This window comes from Apis dorsata, unplaced genomic scaffold, assembly GCF_000469605.1.
Source record: "Apis dorsata unplaced genomic scaffold, Apis dorsata 1.3 scaffold_787, whole genome shotgun sequence".
Classification (NCBI taxonomy): domain Eukaryota; kingdom Metazoa; phylum Arthropoda; class Insecta; order Hymenoptera; family Apidae; genus Apis; species Apis dorsata.
Genome location: NW_006263931.1, coordinates 64,073 through 78,920, shown reverse-complemented (window position 1 = coordinate 78,920; position 14,848 = coordinate 64,073). Strand labels below are relative to the sequence as shown.

The window sequence follows — 14,848 nt, the reverse complement described above, 5'->3', positions numbered from 1 at the left end:
TTTTTTTTTATCGTAATATTATATTGTAAGCATAGAGCGCATAAAACAAACATGGCTCGTATGATCATTAGTATGTCTCTAATATAAGCAATAATAGACTGGAGACGTAATATTGCTTTGGAATACAATTAGGAAGGAACTGTTATAACAAAAATTCTAATGTTATTTATTTATTTAACGTTATTGAGTTATAATAGTTTCGTTAAATGATATTTCGATTATTAATCAAAAGTAAGAAGTAGAGAAAGTGTTATAACATATATATATAATAAGTTTTATAATTATATAATTGGTTGTAACACAATTTTACCAATAAAAAATTAAAATTTGTTTACTGAATCAAATTATAATGAATAAAATTAAATAAAAATAATCTTATTTATATATAAATAAGTATATAATATAAAAAGACTAATTAAAAATTATAAAATTTCTTTTACTGAATTTAGAATTATTTTACATTATAATTAACATATGAATTATTTTTCTCATGTGCTCAACTTATTGTATTTCATCAATTTTTTATTTAATAAGAGGCAGAAAACTGAAATAATACGATAAAATTTTATTATCAAAACTGATTGATTGTTACATTTATTTTATTGATTATGATTAAGATTATAATCGATTCTGATTGTCGATATTATAATTGTTTTAAACTATATTTTTGAATTAAAATTATATAAATTTTTATCAACGAGATTAAAACTAACTAATAATTTGTATTCATTTAAAAAAGGTCAAATTAAAAATAAAAAAATAAGAAAAAACAATTACTTGGAAATAGTTACAAAGGAAATATTTATATCACAATTTTAAATTAATAAAAAAAACTTTTTCTTAAGGATATGAATAGTTATTAATGTTAATATATATATTTGTATTTCCTCATATGGATAAGTGTATTCTAAATTATATTTTCCATTGCATTCAAAATTTATGTTAATATCTATTATATTCTGAGATATTTAATATTATATTCGCCGCCTTGTTTCTACGCCCCCGTCTACTTTATTACAGACGTAATATAACGTCTGTTTCTTGACATTCGTGTAACCCTGGCCTTACGCGTGAAACTTGACACCTCGAGCTACTTTATGAAAATTTCCATGAAAATTTTTAACTGTTGTTGAAACTTGACTGTTTTCTTTTCTTTTACAATAGTTAACGAAAAAAACATCGTAAAATATTTATACGTAGATTATGGATTTTTATGCATAAAAATATGTATTTTTTTTATAAAACATGTTTTTTTATAAACAATATAAATGATTATGTTATATTTTTTTAATACGATTAAAAAAAATATATAAATTTATAATTAATATATAATATAATATAATATATAATATAATAATTATTATTTTGAATTTAAATATATTTTAGATGAAACTATTAATTAATAATAATTCAATATGATATTAAAATATACATATTATACAATATACGTATTATATGTCATTGAATGATTTTTTTTTAATTCAATTTTTTCAAACAAACAATAACAATTTATCAAAAAATTAGTAAATTATTAATATTTTACGAAAAAATTACATAGTTTGACACGTATAACGTGATATATTTTTTATGTATTAATTAAATATTTGAATTTATTTTATAACTAGCTGCATAAAAATCTGCAGTCTAGTTATATTGCTTAAATATTACTCACGATTTATTTTTTTGTAGCTATATTGGATATCTTTATTCGATATCGTTTGTATCTGACATTGCTTCCCTTCGCGACATTGCTTTCGAATGGAATTTCGTTCGATGGAAAGTTTAATCGCTTGATTCCGATCGAACGTTTCAACGATTGGATATTTATTTGACATATAGGAAGGAGATGGTTTCACTGATTAGAAATAGTAGCATCGATTCGACCTACCGTTTAATCGTTTCAATCCTCGTTTCGTGGGAAAACGAATCACGAATCGTTTCTCATTCGATGATTTTGCACGCTTGGGGAATGGGGGAGTCCGATATTCGAGTCTATGACGACAATGATCCCATCGATTAAAATCATCAAATGAATTTGCCGCTTCATCGAGAATCATGCGTCACAGTGCTGCACCACGACACGGCACAATGTATATTCGTGTCCCGTCCTCCTTGTTAGCAAGTCACGAGCTCGAACGAAAACAAACGGTAGGCTTCGTCCTCATCTTTAGCCAATGCGTTTCCGGAATCAGATCTCTGATTTTCCATCGTTAGATCGAAACAGTCGACCGCATGACACATATCAAGTATCATTGATCTCGATTAATCGGAATTAACGATCGGTACCAATTTACCGAATTGACACGCCGGCTGCCGCGGTTCACCACATTGAGACGTTACGCGAGTACGATGTACAGCATTGGACAAAATAATAAATTATTTATGACACGTTTGTGACACGTATTTTTGACTTGGTCGATTAATGAATTTGTTTATCAATGAATATATATATATTCTCTAGATAACAAAAAAGATCGTATTTAATAAAAAAAAAAATTTGAGCTGACTGATTATTTTAAATTAAGTCTGAAAATTTAACGAATCAAATTATTACATTACATGATTTAAGAAAAGAGAAATAGCTTTGAGTTATCGTCGACTGAATGGCTGGCTGGTATTGAATATCATTGAAAGATAGAAATAAATTTTTTATCGAGCTGCAGGAAAATTCAATTGTTAGAAGAACAATCAGGCAAGCATGCATGACAGGTGAGAATCACATTTTTCAACAATAATGTGATTCATACTGTAAAATCAATACAACGAATTTTGAAAAATATGAAAGTTTTGGAATGCTTTACTTATTTACTCGATTTAATATTATCGAAAATTTATAGTCTCTTAATGGAAATATATATTTTATACAATTTTGTAAAATGAATGAATTGAATGTATGTAAAATTTAAATATAATAATATAAAATGAATTCAAAAGAATTATACCAAATAATTTGAAAGATGTTAATTAAAAGGAAGATTTATCGAATATAATACAATATTTCCATAAAAGAAATGTTAATTTTTAATTAATTTTATTATCTTATAATTTTCTCCAATCAAATTCCGTTTATGTTTTTTCCTTCTAACTTTTTTATTATACACATTCTAAGAACTGAAGCTTTTGTCTGCTGGAAATAGTATGTAACATAAATCTTTAATATATACAGAATTTCATTATACGAAGAAGGACAAATGTTCACATAACCATTTGTTCGTATAATAAAAATCCATTAAATTCCACTATTTTTACGTCAAATTAAAGACAACAAAATAAATAAATTTCACAAAATATTTTCTTTAAAATTCATAATAATGTATTGAATATTATTAATTTAAAAACAATTTTGCATTGAATTTTTAATACTTAATGAATTCATTTATCTACTTTGTATTATAGATACAACATACATTTTTAATCATATTGTATTATAAAGGAATAAGAGAAATGACTCAATAATTTAAATAATGAACGTTCAGTTAGAATTTAAATAATCAGTTTATAATGTATGCTGTATGTCGTTTCATATAAATAGGACTAGCTGAATATATATATTTTCTATTTATATGTATATTTGTCCAATATTTGAATTAATAATAGTAATTATATATATACACAGTATTAGACAAAATTATTACTACAAAATTTTATATATATATAAAATTTGAATAGAGATTGATTAACGAGATTATTTAATTGTATAATATAATTGTTATGAATTGCGTCGAATAACTAATAAATATGAATTCGCATTAGTGTAAATATGATTATCTAAATTTCAAATTTATATTCGATACTGTGCGATGGTGGCAAAGGTGGATGCGCAAGATATATCTGGAAGAGAGGAAGGATCGATCGGAATTCGATGAGTCGGTTCTATGTATAACGCAGAAGTGATTCTCACTGTATGTATGCCGTTTGTTAAAGTTATATTGATATTCGTAGCTGCAAGACTATCATTACATTTCACCTGGTTCCTCTAACGAGAACAATCTAAGATATATTGTCAAGACTTCGTTTACTGAATCTATATCTCGGTCTTCGAATTCCTTATCGATTTCAGGATATACCTAATACTATATCTATATGTCTTTATACTACTTCAAGTTATTGAATATATTTAAAGATACAGACAAATGAATATTATAATTGTAATTTTGACATTAATATTAACATTAATGTAATCAATTAATTAATCATTGATATTGTAACGAATACTGTTTTAATAACTGTTTTAATATAAATATATTTTAATTCGTTAAATATTCAGCAATGTAAGCATGTAACAATAATGCATATTATTCTTACGAAATTTAAATAGAATAATTCATATTATTACATCAAAATACAAGAAATGCATATATCAAATCAATAGATAATTCATTATACGATTTTAATTCATCACATAAATTCAAAAAAGATTTTCTTGATTTGAAAAAAAAAATTTAATTTATTAATAATTTATCATAAATATTTTCAAATTTATATATATATTTCATATATAAGTTTTTTTAAATTTTATAAAATTATACAATTTACAATTTTCTTATTTAAATGGAAAAAGAGTCGTTATTAAAGAAATATTTATAAATATTATAACTAATTTAAAAAATTCACAAATAAAATATAATTTATAAAATTAAATTTAAAAAATTATTTATAAATTAAAATTATATTGAAAATTAGCAAGTGTTTGGCGTTTTTACAATTTCCGATAATCTTGAAATAAGTCTAAAAAAAAAAATTTTCTTTAGTTTTTAAAAAAAAATTTCAAAATAAACAATTTGAACAAATGAATAAACAAAAAGAAAACAAGTTGGTACGCGCGCATGCGAAACGCAATTCTAAGGAGTTCTCAGTTCGCGAGGAGAAACACAGTCGTTACGTAGTGGAATATATCCATGCCCGAGGGGCGACTATACTCTGCAGGGACTCTACGGTCACGAGTTCATACCCCGAAGTGCCATAAGTATCTTCTATCTGGCGAACGTATCTGGCTGTTTAGCGAACGTGCTTAGACACCCATTCCGCTTAGTACACTACCGAGACCGTTGCAAAGATCTTCCCATGAGAATTGCACTGCACGCTCGAGATTTCGTTTCTTCTCCTCACCTTGTGGAGGGTCGAATCATCGTCACTTTGTATATACACGTATGTAGACGTTTTTCTTCCACGTCTCGGTACTTGCAACTATCATTTTTAATACTTCCATTTTCTCGCGACGAAGAATAAACGGGAAAAATGACCGCATGCTTACCACCTATATAAACGCATGAATGAGGTTATGTCTGCGTACATGCGTGCACGTGACAAATGTTTACGTAGGCTAGTGTAATATGGGTGGTGATGTCAGCAAACTGGCGTTGCGTCGGGTACTATACATATAGGAGAGGTGGTCTTACTGTACCTCGGCCTGTATACGTATACGTTTTACCGCGTCATTTTTGATAAATCACGATCCTCCATTTTCTCTGCGATTTCTTTCCTCAATATTAAAAATTGGATATTCGTTCTATCTCATGTAGATTGCGTTGTTACTTGTGAGAGAGTAAAAATGAATTAAGATCACAAACGATTGTTCACTATCGATTGCTATTTATTGGATCTTTTGCGACATATGATTGACAAAACTATTGGAATTAATTCTATGATTTTTAGTACGTTATTATAAATATATAGTTTGATAATTTTTTATAATATTAATATTTATTGAGATTATTAATATTTTAATTTCATAATACATCGTTTCATCGTTGTCTGAAGTTAAGAATAAAAAATAATGTTCCTATATTATTATTTAAAAAATGGATACATTTGTATGTTTTGATGATGTTATTTATAAGTTTTAAGGTTGTTTTAATGAAATTAGAAAATAATTAAATAATATATACATTATAATGTAATATTTTTATTATACAAATATATAGAAATATTTAATAAAAATATTTAAACGCTTCAAAATTATTTTAAAATTTATCTAATTTATATTTAATATTTCTTTTCATTTATAAATATCAATATTGAATGAACAATAAAAAATTTAATTAATCCTAAAATATCACTTATGTAAGAGAAACTTGTAGAATTTTGTAATGTAATGAGTATGAATATGCAAAAATATAAACGGAAAATACGCGATATAAATGTCATGAAATAATATTTTCTTAAAAAAAAGTTGTTTTGCAATAAAAAATTCTATTAACAATGATGATGGCTTCCAGGAAAAAATTTATTCTTAATTTATTCTTAGATAAACATGAATTCAATGTCTTTAGTTGAAGTTAAATATGAAAAAACCCACAATACATACATATACAAAATAACAAATCAAATAATAAAATACAGAGATTATAGTGATGTACAATGAATAATATCGGAAATTTGAAGTTTATTGATGATATATTTGATAAAAATAAATATTTAAATATCTTAAATAATATTTTAAATAATATTTTTAAATATCATAAATTATTGGAAGATTTTTAATAAGATAACGATCCGAAGCATAAAATTTTATTATAAAAGAAATATATTTCTTTTATACATCAAACATTCTAGCATAAAATTTGAGGACAGAAATCAGAAAAATCTTAATAAATATTATATTATATAAATCCTCATCAACGAACATTTTGCAATTATGCAAATAATGTTCATAAACAATTCGCAAATAGTAAACTTTTTATAGTTATTTTATAGCACTTTTCATGAATATTGTTTGTGTAACAGTTTATAAAAAAGTCCCAAATATTAATCTATCACTTTTTTTCAGCTTCTTAAGAAAAATCATTCTTAAGAATTATCATTACATTTAAAAAATCAAAATTTGTAAAAAAATATCGAAGTTTATAAATAGCTCTTATATGTCGTGGACAATATATTAATAAATTAATATATATTTTATTATATTACTTTATTTTTTTTGATTTATTTAAAATAGTACAGTAAAATACATTGATAACTTTTCTAAAAATTGATTTCGTTAAATGTTGCATATTATATACTGATGTTTTTGTTATGATAGCGTTAAATAAAGAAAACATTAAAAATAAGAATATATATTAAACATATTAATTATTATATATTATATTTATATTTTAAAGTAAATTTATAAATTTATTTTATAATTAATATTTAATTATTTTTTTTAATATATATGTTTAACATTATCGATATAAACATTACAATCGAAAACATAATAACAGTGTTTTTACGATTTCTAATCGTAGAATCATTCTGTATTTTCTATTATTTATTATTAAAATAATATTACAAATCAACAGTTAAAAATCATTACGACTTATTTCTTCTAAATATTATATAGATATTATATATCGTTGAATTATTTTCTAATTTTATACAGTCTTTATCTATGAATATCATATCTTCTTAAACATTTTGATTTAATATATGTTATATATATATCATCCATCGGAAGAATACTCTCGAACAGGATGAATGGCAAATCAATTTTCATTCGTAATAAATTTTTTAAAATTGATTTTTTATTCATGAATATTAATATTTTTATTACTTATTTCTAGCTATAAACCGAGAACAAATAATATGTACATTATATACCCGTATGCAAATAATAATTGAATGTAAATATAAAATATATATTCTTAGATTTGAAAAATATTAAAGCGTAAACAAAACAAACTAATTCAGGATCAGAAATAATCCGGCGGAAAGTTTAAAAATTATATAAAAAAAAATATAAAAAATTATAGTTGTAAGTGTTTAAATACTTTTGTTAACCACTCTAAATAAGGATATACATTTCGATATAATCTCGAGCACGTCCCAGACGCACGTAATACGACGTACACCGTTTAATCGGTGTAACCGTTTTTCTTCAATGGACAATTGGAATTCCACGAATTTCGAACTCGTTTAACAACCAATTCTCTCGTACGACCGTTCTCAGATCTCGAAGAAAAGTTTTCTCCCTTTAACGATTCCACGCTTCTGGTTCCGTCTTCTTCAGATTACGACACGATTCGTTAAATATCGTTCGTATTGAAAAATCGTTAACTTAGTCGATTACTTTTTTTTCGTGATTATCTTTTCTTTCTTTCTTTTTTTATTTTTATTCTTAAAATGCATTTCGTTTGAAATCTACACACAAGGTTCGTTGGCATGAAACACGAGAGGCAAACGCGATTCATTTGCATCGAGAAACGTTTCGGGTTGATTAATGACTTTGTGCTTTTGCACGCTTACAGGTGTTTCTATAGGATGGTTCAAAAATATCGGTCGATAATACGAGCAGACAAATAACTCCCATTCGGATAATTTCAGTCAGTTTTGCCACGCATTTGCTTATTTCATTTCGAGTAAACATGCATCTACTTCCATGAATCGAAATAAATAGATCTTTTAGCCATTCTTGGCGATTCACCAAAATGCCAAACTTTTTGCACGAGAATGTTGTAACATTTCTATCTGCTCTTAAAGATTTTTAAGAATAAAAATTATATAATTATGTGTTTATGAATAAGAAATATAACATTTTTATCAATTTATTATAGTACGTTATATTTTATGCATCACGAATGTAAATTTATTTTTCCTTTTTTAATTCTTCAGATTATTATTATGTCTGAAATATATGATATATTTTCATTATAGTGTGGAATATATTATATTTTTAGATTCTTTAGATAAAGTTCAAATTTTCTATCAGAAATATTATAAAAAATAACTTTGTTTTCTTTTTTTTCCTTCAGGCTTATCATGTAATTTCAGACATATTATATGATCTTTGATATTTCCTCGAGACAATTGAAAAATAAAATTGTGATCTGTTATCAAAGTATTGTTTATTGTCTCTGTCAGATACCTAACCTGTTTGATTGTAATTTCGATATTTCAGATATCTCTCGTCAATTGTTTTTGATGAAATAATCTTGTGCATTGTAATCTTGTGATTATTGTTTTATTGCATATTTTTTATGTAACAAATAGACATTCACAATGTTTTCAAATCATAAGAAAAAATTTCTTTCATATCTTTAATATTTTTCACATCAAAATTAATCTATTTAAAATATTTGATTTTAATCTATAGATGAAAATTACTCATCAATTATCAGTTATATAAAAAAAGATTCGGACAAAAATCGAATACTTTTGAACGGAATGTAATTAATTCTTTTTTAGATAAACGCATAGACGTCGCATGAAAGTGATTTAATAATTTTTAAAATATTATTTGACTACAACTTTTTATTTTTTACAAATATTTAAAGATATGATAAACTTATAAATTAGATTTCAATTTTTAAGCATACTATAAACATCGATATTTTAAACAATTTTTTTCTCTCGTAAAAATGTCAGACTCTTTTAATTTGCAAAATATTTACAAAAAATTGTTGCATCGAATTTCTCTTATGCATATACATTCGTGACAATGTGTACGTCAATATGTGACAGATGTTTATCCATTGCTTTATATAAATACATTGTAACTGCTGATGTTTAAAATGTATAATGTATAATCGGTGAACCGATTAAAAAATTACTTTTTTTAAACTCGAAATCTTCTCAACCCTAACTAATCTAGAGTATTTGAGCTATTTCATCAGTAAGATATATAATACAATAATATAATGTGAAACAAATCTTGGGCGAAACTGAAATCGAAATGATTAAAAATACGATAGATACGATAAATATTAAATATAATGCTCGTATCGTTGTAAACTCAGTAATTTTAATTTTAGATTACAATTAAAAATTATTTCACATTTTTTTTTCGCGAATTCAAAGAATTCGTGAAGTTTTCTTTGGATAGATATTAAATATGGTAATATTAGCTCACCCGTTATATATTTTGAATACCTGTTGCCGCGATGTGTTTATATAAACAATTGATAACTGGAAATCATTACGATACATATATATATAGGCAGAATTCACTGTAGCGATAATGATAGTTATTTGCAGATAAAAATTGCATAATTACTTGTTATGAATAAGAAATGTTGGTTTATTAATTATACGCCAATTTATTTACATTTTGATGTCTGTCTAAAAAGATTCATTGCTTTCAATTAATAACTGGAATGTAATAGCATCTTCGTTGCTATTATTACTATGTGTTGATGCATGATTCTCATTCATTCATTCATTGATAGCATGATCTTCATTCCTATCAAAGCTTTATTTTATCGAGAAAATTTCTTCATCAGAATTTATCTATTAAAGATATTGAATAAATATATTTTTATTTAAATTTAATAATTATTTGAATAATATCTTTATTTATATATATAATTGCTGCAATGATATATTATTAAAGCTATCTTTTCAAATATTTTCGTACACATTCTTTTGCACTTTATTATATTTTTTATCGCATTTATTATAAAAAATATATTACAATTCTAATTAAAATATATTTAATTCTAATTAAAATAAATTAAAATATTTTTTTCGGTTCATTAATTGTAACACATAATTGCAGTTTTTAAATTGAATCGCAGAAACATTTTTTCTATCAATTATTTATCCTATCTATATTTGAATTCTTTCGTTTTTTGAAAGATTTAAATTTTACTTGAATCTAAGTTTTCAAATAATTCATTCGATGATATTAAAACATTTGTATAAATAGATGCGTCGTGTTCTTATATAATTATGAAAAAATATATAAAAACGATGATAAAAAATTATCCGTCAGTATAATCGGTATTTCGAGTTGCCGGAAAGATTGTATGAATTATGTCAGTATAACTGACATTCCAGTTGAAAAGATTACACTATATCAGTAGAGTTGGAATTCCAAGTATCACAAAGAATTAAAGTAATTACGTTGAAAAAGTATATTAATTAAGGAAATATTAATTTGAATTTTATAAAATTTGATAATATAAAAAGACAAAGGCAAATTTGAAATATCTTTTAAATAGCTTAATATTTTTTTTTATATGAGAAATAACGAGTTGTATCAATTAATGCATTAAAAATTGTTTCATTTCATTTAAAAAAAATTATCGATGAAACATAAATCATAACATATACGCGTCTAAAAAAAAGTTATTATATCAATTAATCATATTTTCTTCGAAACCATTTTTATCTAAACTATTTTCTTTACAAAGAATAATTATAGAGATGAATAATTTATAGATTAAAATCGGATATTTTATGTATTACGATGTATTACAATAGCAGTACAGCTGGTATTCCGAGTGGCAAAAACTTAACGAATTTAAACGTTTTGAAGAGGCGTGACTTAATTTCAGATAACGAGTGCGGTGTAATTTGGCGCCAAGTAGATATCGTTTCACGTGATAAAGCACGTTTTCGTTGTAAAGATAAACCCTTGATTCGAAGATACGTACATTTCTCTCGATGTATGCGATTTCGAGTACGAATAACACGAGTATTGTATCTACATACATGTACGATCTTAGAATTTCAAGCGAGACAATGATCCATCGCACCTATCGATTCCAATTTATTCGCTCTTATTGGCAAACGCTTTACTCGGGTGTGCTTAGTTCAAGGTTATACGCTTGGGCACGAATATGTATGTATGTGTGTATGTATGTATGTCCTCTTAACGAACTAGGAAGCACACATTGCGATGGTATTTTCACGACTGGAATCGATGGTTTCTCGACATATACCGTTACATGAGCCATCTTTCGCCACGAACAAAGTTTTTGCTAAAAAAACAAAAAAAAAACCGCGAGATCGTAAAGCCTGACTCGGTCGATAAGATCCCCTTATTTATGGTTAAGAGGAGAAAGGAAAGAAAGAACGTGACCTACCATTGAATCGATATCGTTTGGTCTAATAACCTTTGTTTAGTTTCACGATACAAGATTCGATCTTATTGCAGACAACTAATTTATCGAGGCGACGTATTAACGATGTAAGAGAAAACTAGGTAATACACTCGACAAAAAAATTAACAAAAAACAAGTATTTTTCAATAATTTGTTGTTTCTCTTTTGAATATTAATTATTCAATTTTTATGTAAATATCTTTTGCTCGTGTAAAAAATGTAATAGAAAATAATAATTTTTAACATATATAATAATTTCGAACTTCAAATTAAGTTCTCCCATATAAAATAATATAAATTGGATTAATTCCAAATGGATTCAAAATTTACTTAATATAAAATATTTTAAGTGCATATTTCGAAAGATCATATTGGTATATATAATAAATAATAAAAAAAAATAAATTTAATAATTAAATATTTTTATTTATAATAGTATATACGTAATAAAAATATTTTATAATATCAATTAATTAAAATAATTTTTGTGCTAATTGTGATTCATTATTATCATTATTTATTTCTTTGCGAAAATTATCTTTATTTTGATATAATATATTCTAAAATATTCTATACGTTGTCATTAAATTCATTAATATTATATCACGATAAGTAGTTTTGTTTTTGAATTTAAAAAAATTTAAAAGCTACATTTTTCTTGATTAAATTTTGAATTGTTTAAACATCATATATTTTCATATATTAGCTTTCTGTTTGAAGAAAATAAATTTTAATCTTCATAAATTCCCTTCTTATCGATTGAAAATACAGATTGAAAATACTTTTAAAGCAGTATATCTCGATAAAAGAAATTCCATGATAAATCAAAATTGATTTCAAGATTTATTTTTTTAAAAAACGATAATATATATTGTACAGTTAACAAAAATATCGGAAAAAAAATTATTATCTTTAGAAATTCTCGTTATATAATATTTTATAATATATAAATTCTTATTATTAAAAATCGATATAGATAAATTTTTATAATCAGATTATAATTCAACATACGAAAAATGCATAAAAAATCTTTTCATTCTTAACTTCATTATTTTATTATATCTAATTTACTATTTCATTATATTTTTTTTTTTTTATAAGAAGATTAAATTCGTATAAAAAAATTTAAACTACGGTTGATATTTTTCTATATTATTAATCCCTTCAGCGTTACAGTTTCATCACTGAATATTCATTCCACAGTGATACGAATTTTTTGTATTATCATATTCAAACATTATTATATTATACATTCCTATTTTGAAATAACTCATGATGTACAAATGCAACATGCTTAAGGAATTAAGAAAGATATATATATATATATAAAATAAAATATGCAATTATTTCATCGTGTATTTACAGTAATATCTACTTTACTATTCGTCACTATCCCCACAAATTCTTGAAACTCCATTTTCAAATATGCCGAATAAGATAAATTGCTGAACGGATACCGAATCTTTATCTAGCACACTCTCGTTTCCTTTTTACTCGAATTGAATTCCGAATTCGCTCCCATTTGCAAACTAACTAAAAATTTGATACCGTATTACTGTTTTATTACCCCTTGTAAATCTTAATCTTAGAAAAACATTCGAACCCTATACACGTATCGCCGTATTTACGTACGAATAAAAGCAACGAGACGTTTTCATTAACAGATGTACACCAAGTTTTCTCTTAACGCGGGATTAAATGCAATTTTGAAATTGTAACAGTGACGCGATAACGGGACCGAGATCGAAAAGTCGAGGGAAAGCGGAACAAATCCCGCGATACCGATTAAGTTTCTAAGCGAATCGTCGTCCATTTTTGCCACCTGTTTAACCAGAACGGCACCGGCAATATCAAAAAGTTTTCCTCGAAACTTTACCGTACCTATTTTACCAGATCATGCTCCAACTTTGTTAGGCAATAACAACGGTGGATATTAAAGAGGGAGAGAGAAGAGGAAGAGGTAATAACTGGCGGAGAGAAAGAGCAGAAAAAGGGCAGAAGAAGTGCAAGAATACGTACTACGAAGGAAGAATTATCGACTATCAAGTTTTTTAATTAACGTCCCTGAGTACGAGCGCGACCGAAGACACGCAGCTTGCAAATTAACCGCAAAGTTCCATCGATAGCCCGATAGACGTCGGCATATTCGTGGGCACGTTTCGCGGAGCGACGAATTCGTTTTAGAAAAACTTTGCCTGGGATCATTTAATTAAACGAGCGGCGAGTAAATTCGAGATAACCTTCGAAGCCGGGGTTCCCACGATAACCAAGTTTCAACCGGCGAAACGATAGATTCGAGAGAAGTTTGAAGGAAGCACTGGATTGGAAAAGCGATTATCGAGCGACCAGCCTATTAATTACCGGAATCGGAGGGGAAATTTTCACGAGAGTCTAAGGGGGCAGTCGAAAGGAAACGGGCGAGGAACACGTTTATCGAGATGGATGAACGTCCCGTCCCGACGATTCGACGACAGTGTTAGAAAATGCGTTCGCACAAAATGTGTTCGTTTTAAGGAAAAATTGTCTCGCATTGTTCTCCGGGCAGAAGAAAAATATCGAGGGGAAATCCTCCTCTTTGAGGATCGCACGTGCTGTGAACGTGGTGTGAGAAAGAAGCTCTATATATATATATATATATATAAGTGGGTGTTGGTAGCGGTATATTTCAAAAATCGAGGAAGAGAGGGAAACACGTTGAACCAAGTTATTAGCGAACGACGTCGTGTTTCTAGTGCCGGTGTGGAAGAGTGTGTTAATCAACAGCAGCATCGTCGGTGGGGTATAATGGCGGTTCGCTGAGAGAAGAAACGTACGAAGGGAAGGTCACGACGTTCGTTCACGAGACGGCCTGGTATGACGTGACGAGAGGAAACCGCTTTGGTGCACTTCCATCGCGAGTATTCCAGAAAAGAAATCTACCATGAGAGCGTCTCGAGTAGCTGCCCTGTTGATCCTCTGTTACGCCATCGGTGAGTCGAGTTTCTTAGTACTTATGCGTCTCGCCCCGATTACGCTTTTCTCGATCATTTCCGCACCGAGATAAATCC

The 14,848-nt window shown here is 26.7% G+C and overlaps 1 long non-coding RNA gene across 2 annotated transcripts in view; it reads left to right on the top strand.

Annotated features, from left to right (window-relative positions):
- Window positions 1-14,848, top strand: part of LOC116186500 — a 23,139-nt gene that overhangs the window by 5,864 nt on the left and 2,427 nt on the right. The window contains exon 2 of one of the 2 annotated variants that reach the window (XR_004151499.1): window positions 13,695-14,779. This is a non-coding gene — a long non-coding RNA (uncharacterized LOC116186500). Of the gene's footprint in view, window positions 1-13,694; window positions 14,780-14,848 lie in introns of those variants that run through there. The other variant, XR_004151498.1, reaches the window with a different exon arrangement.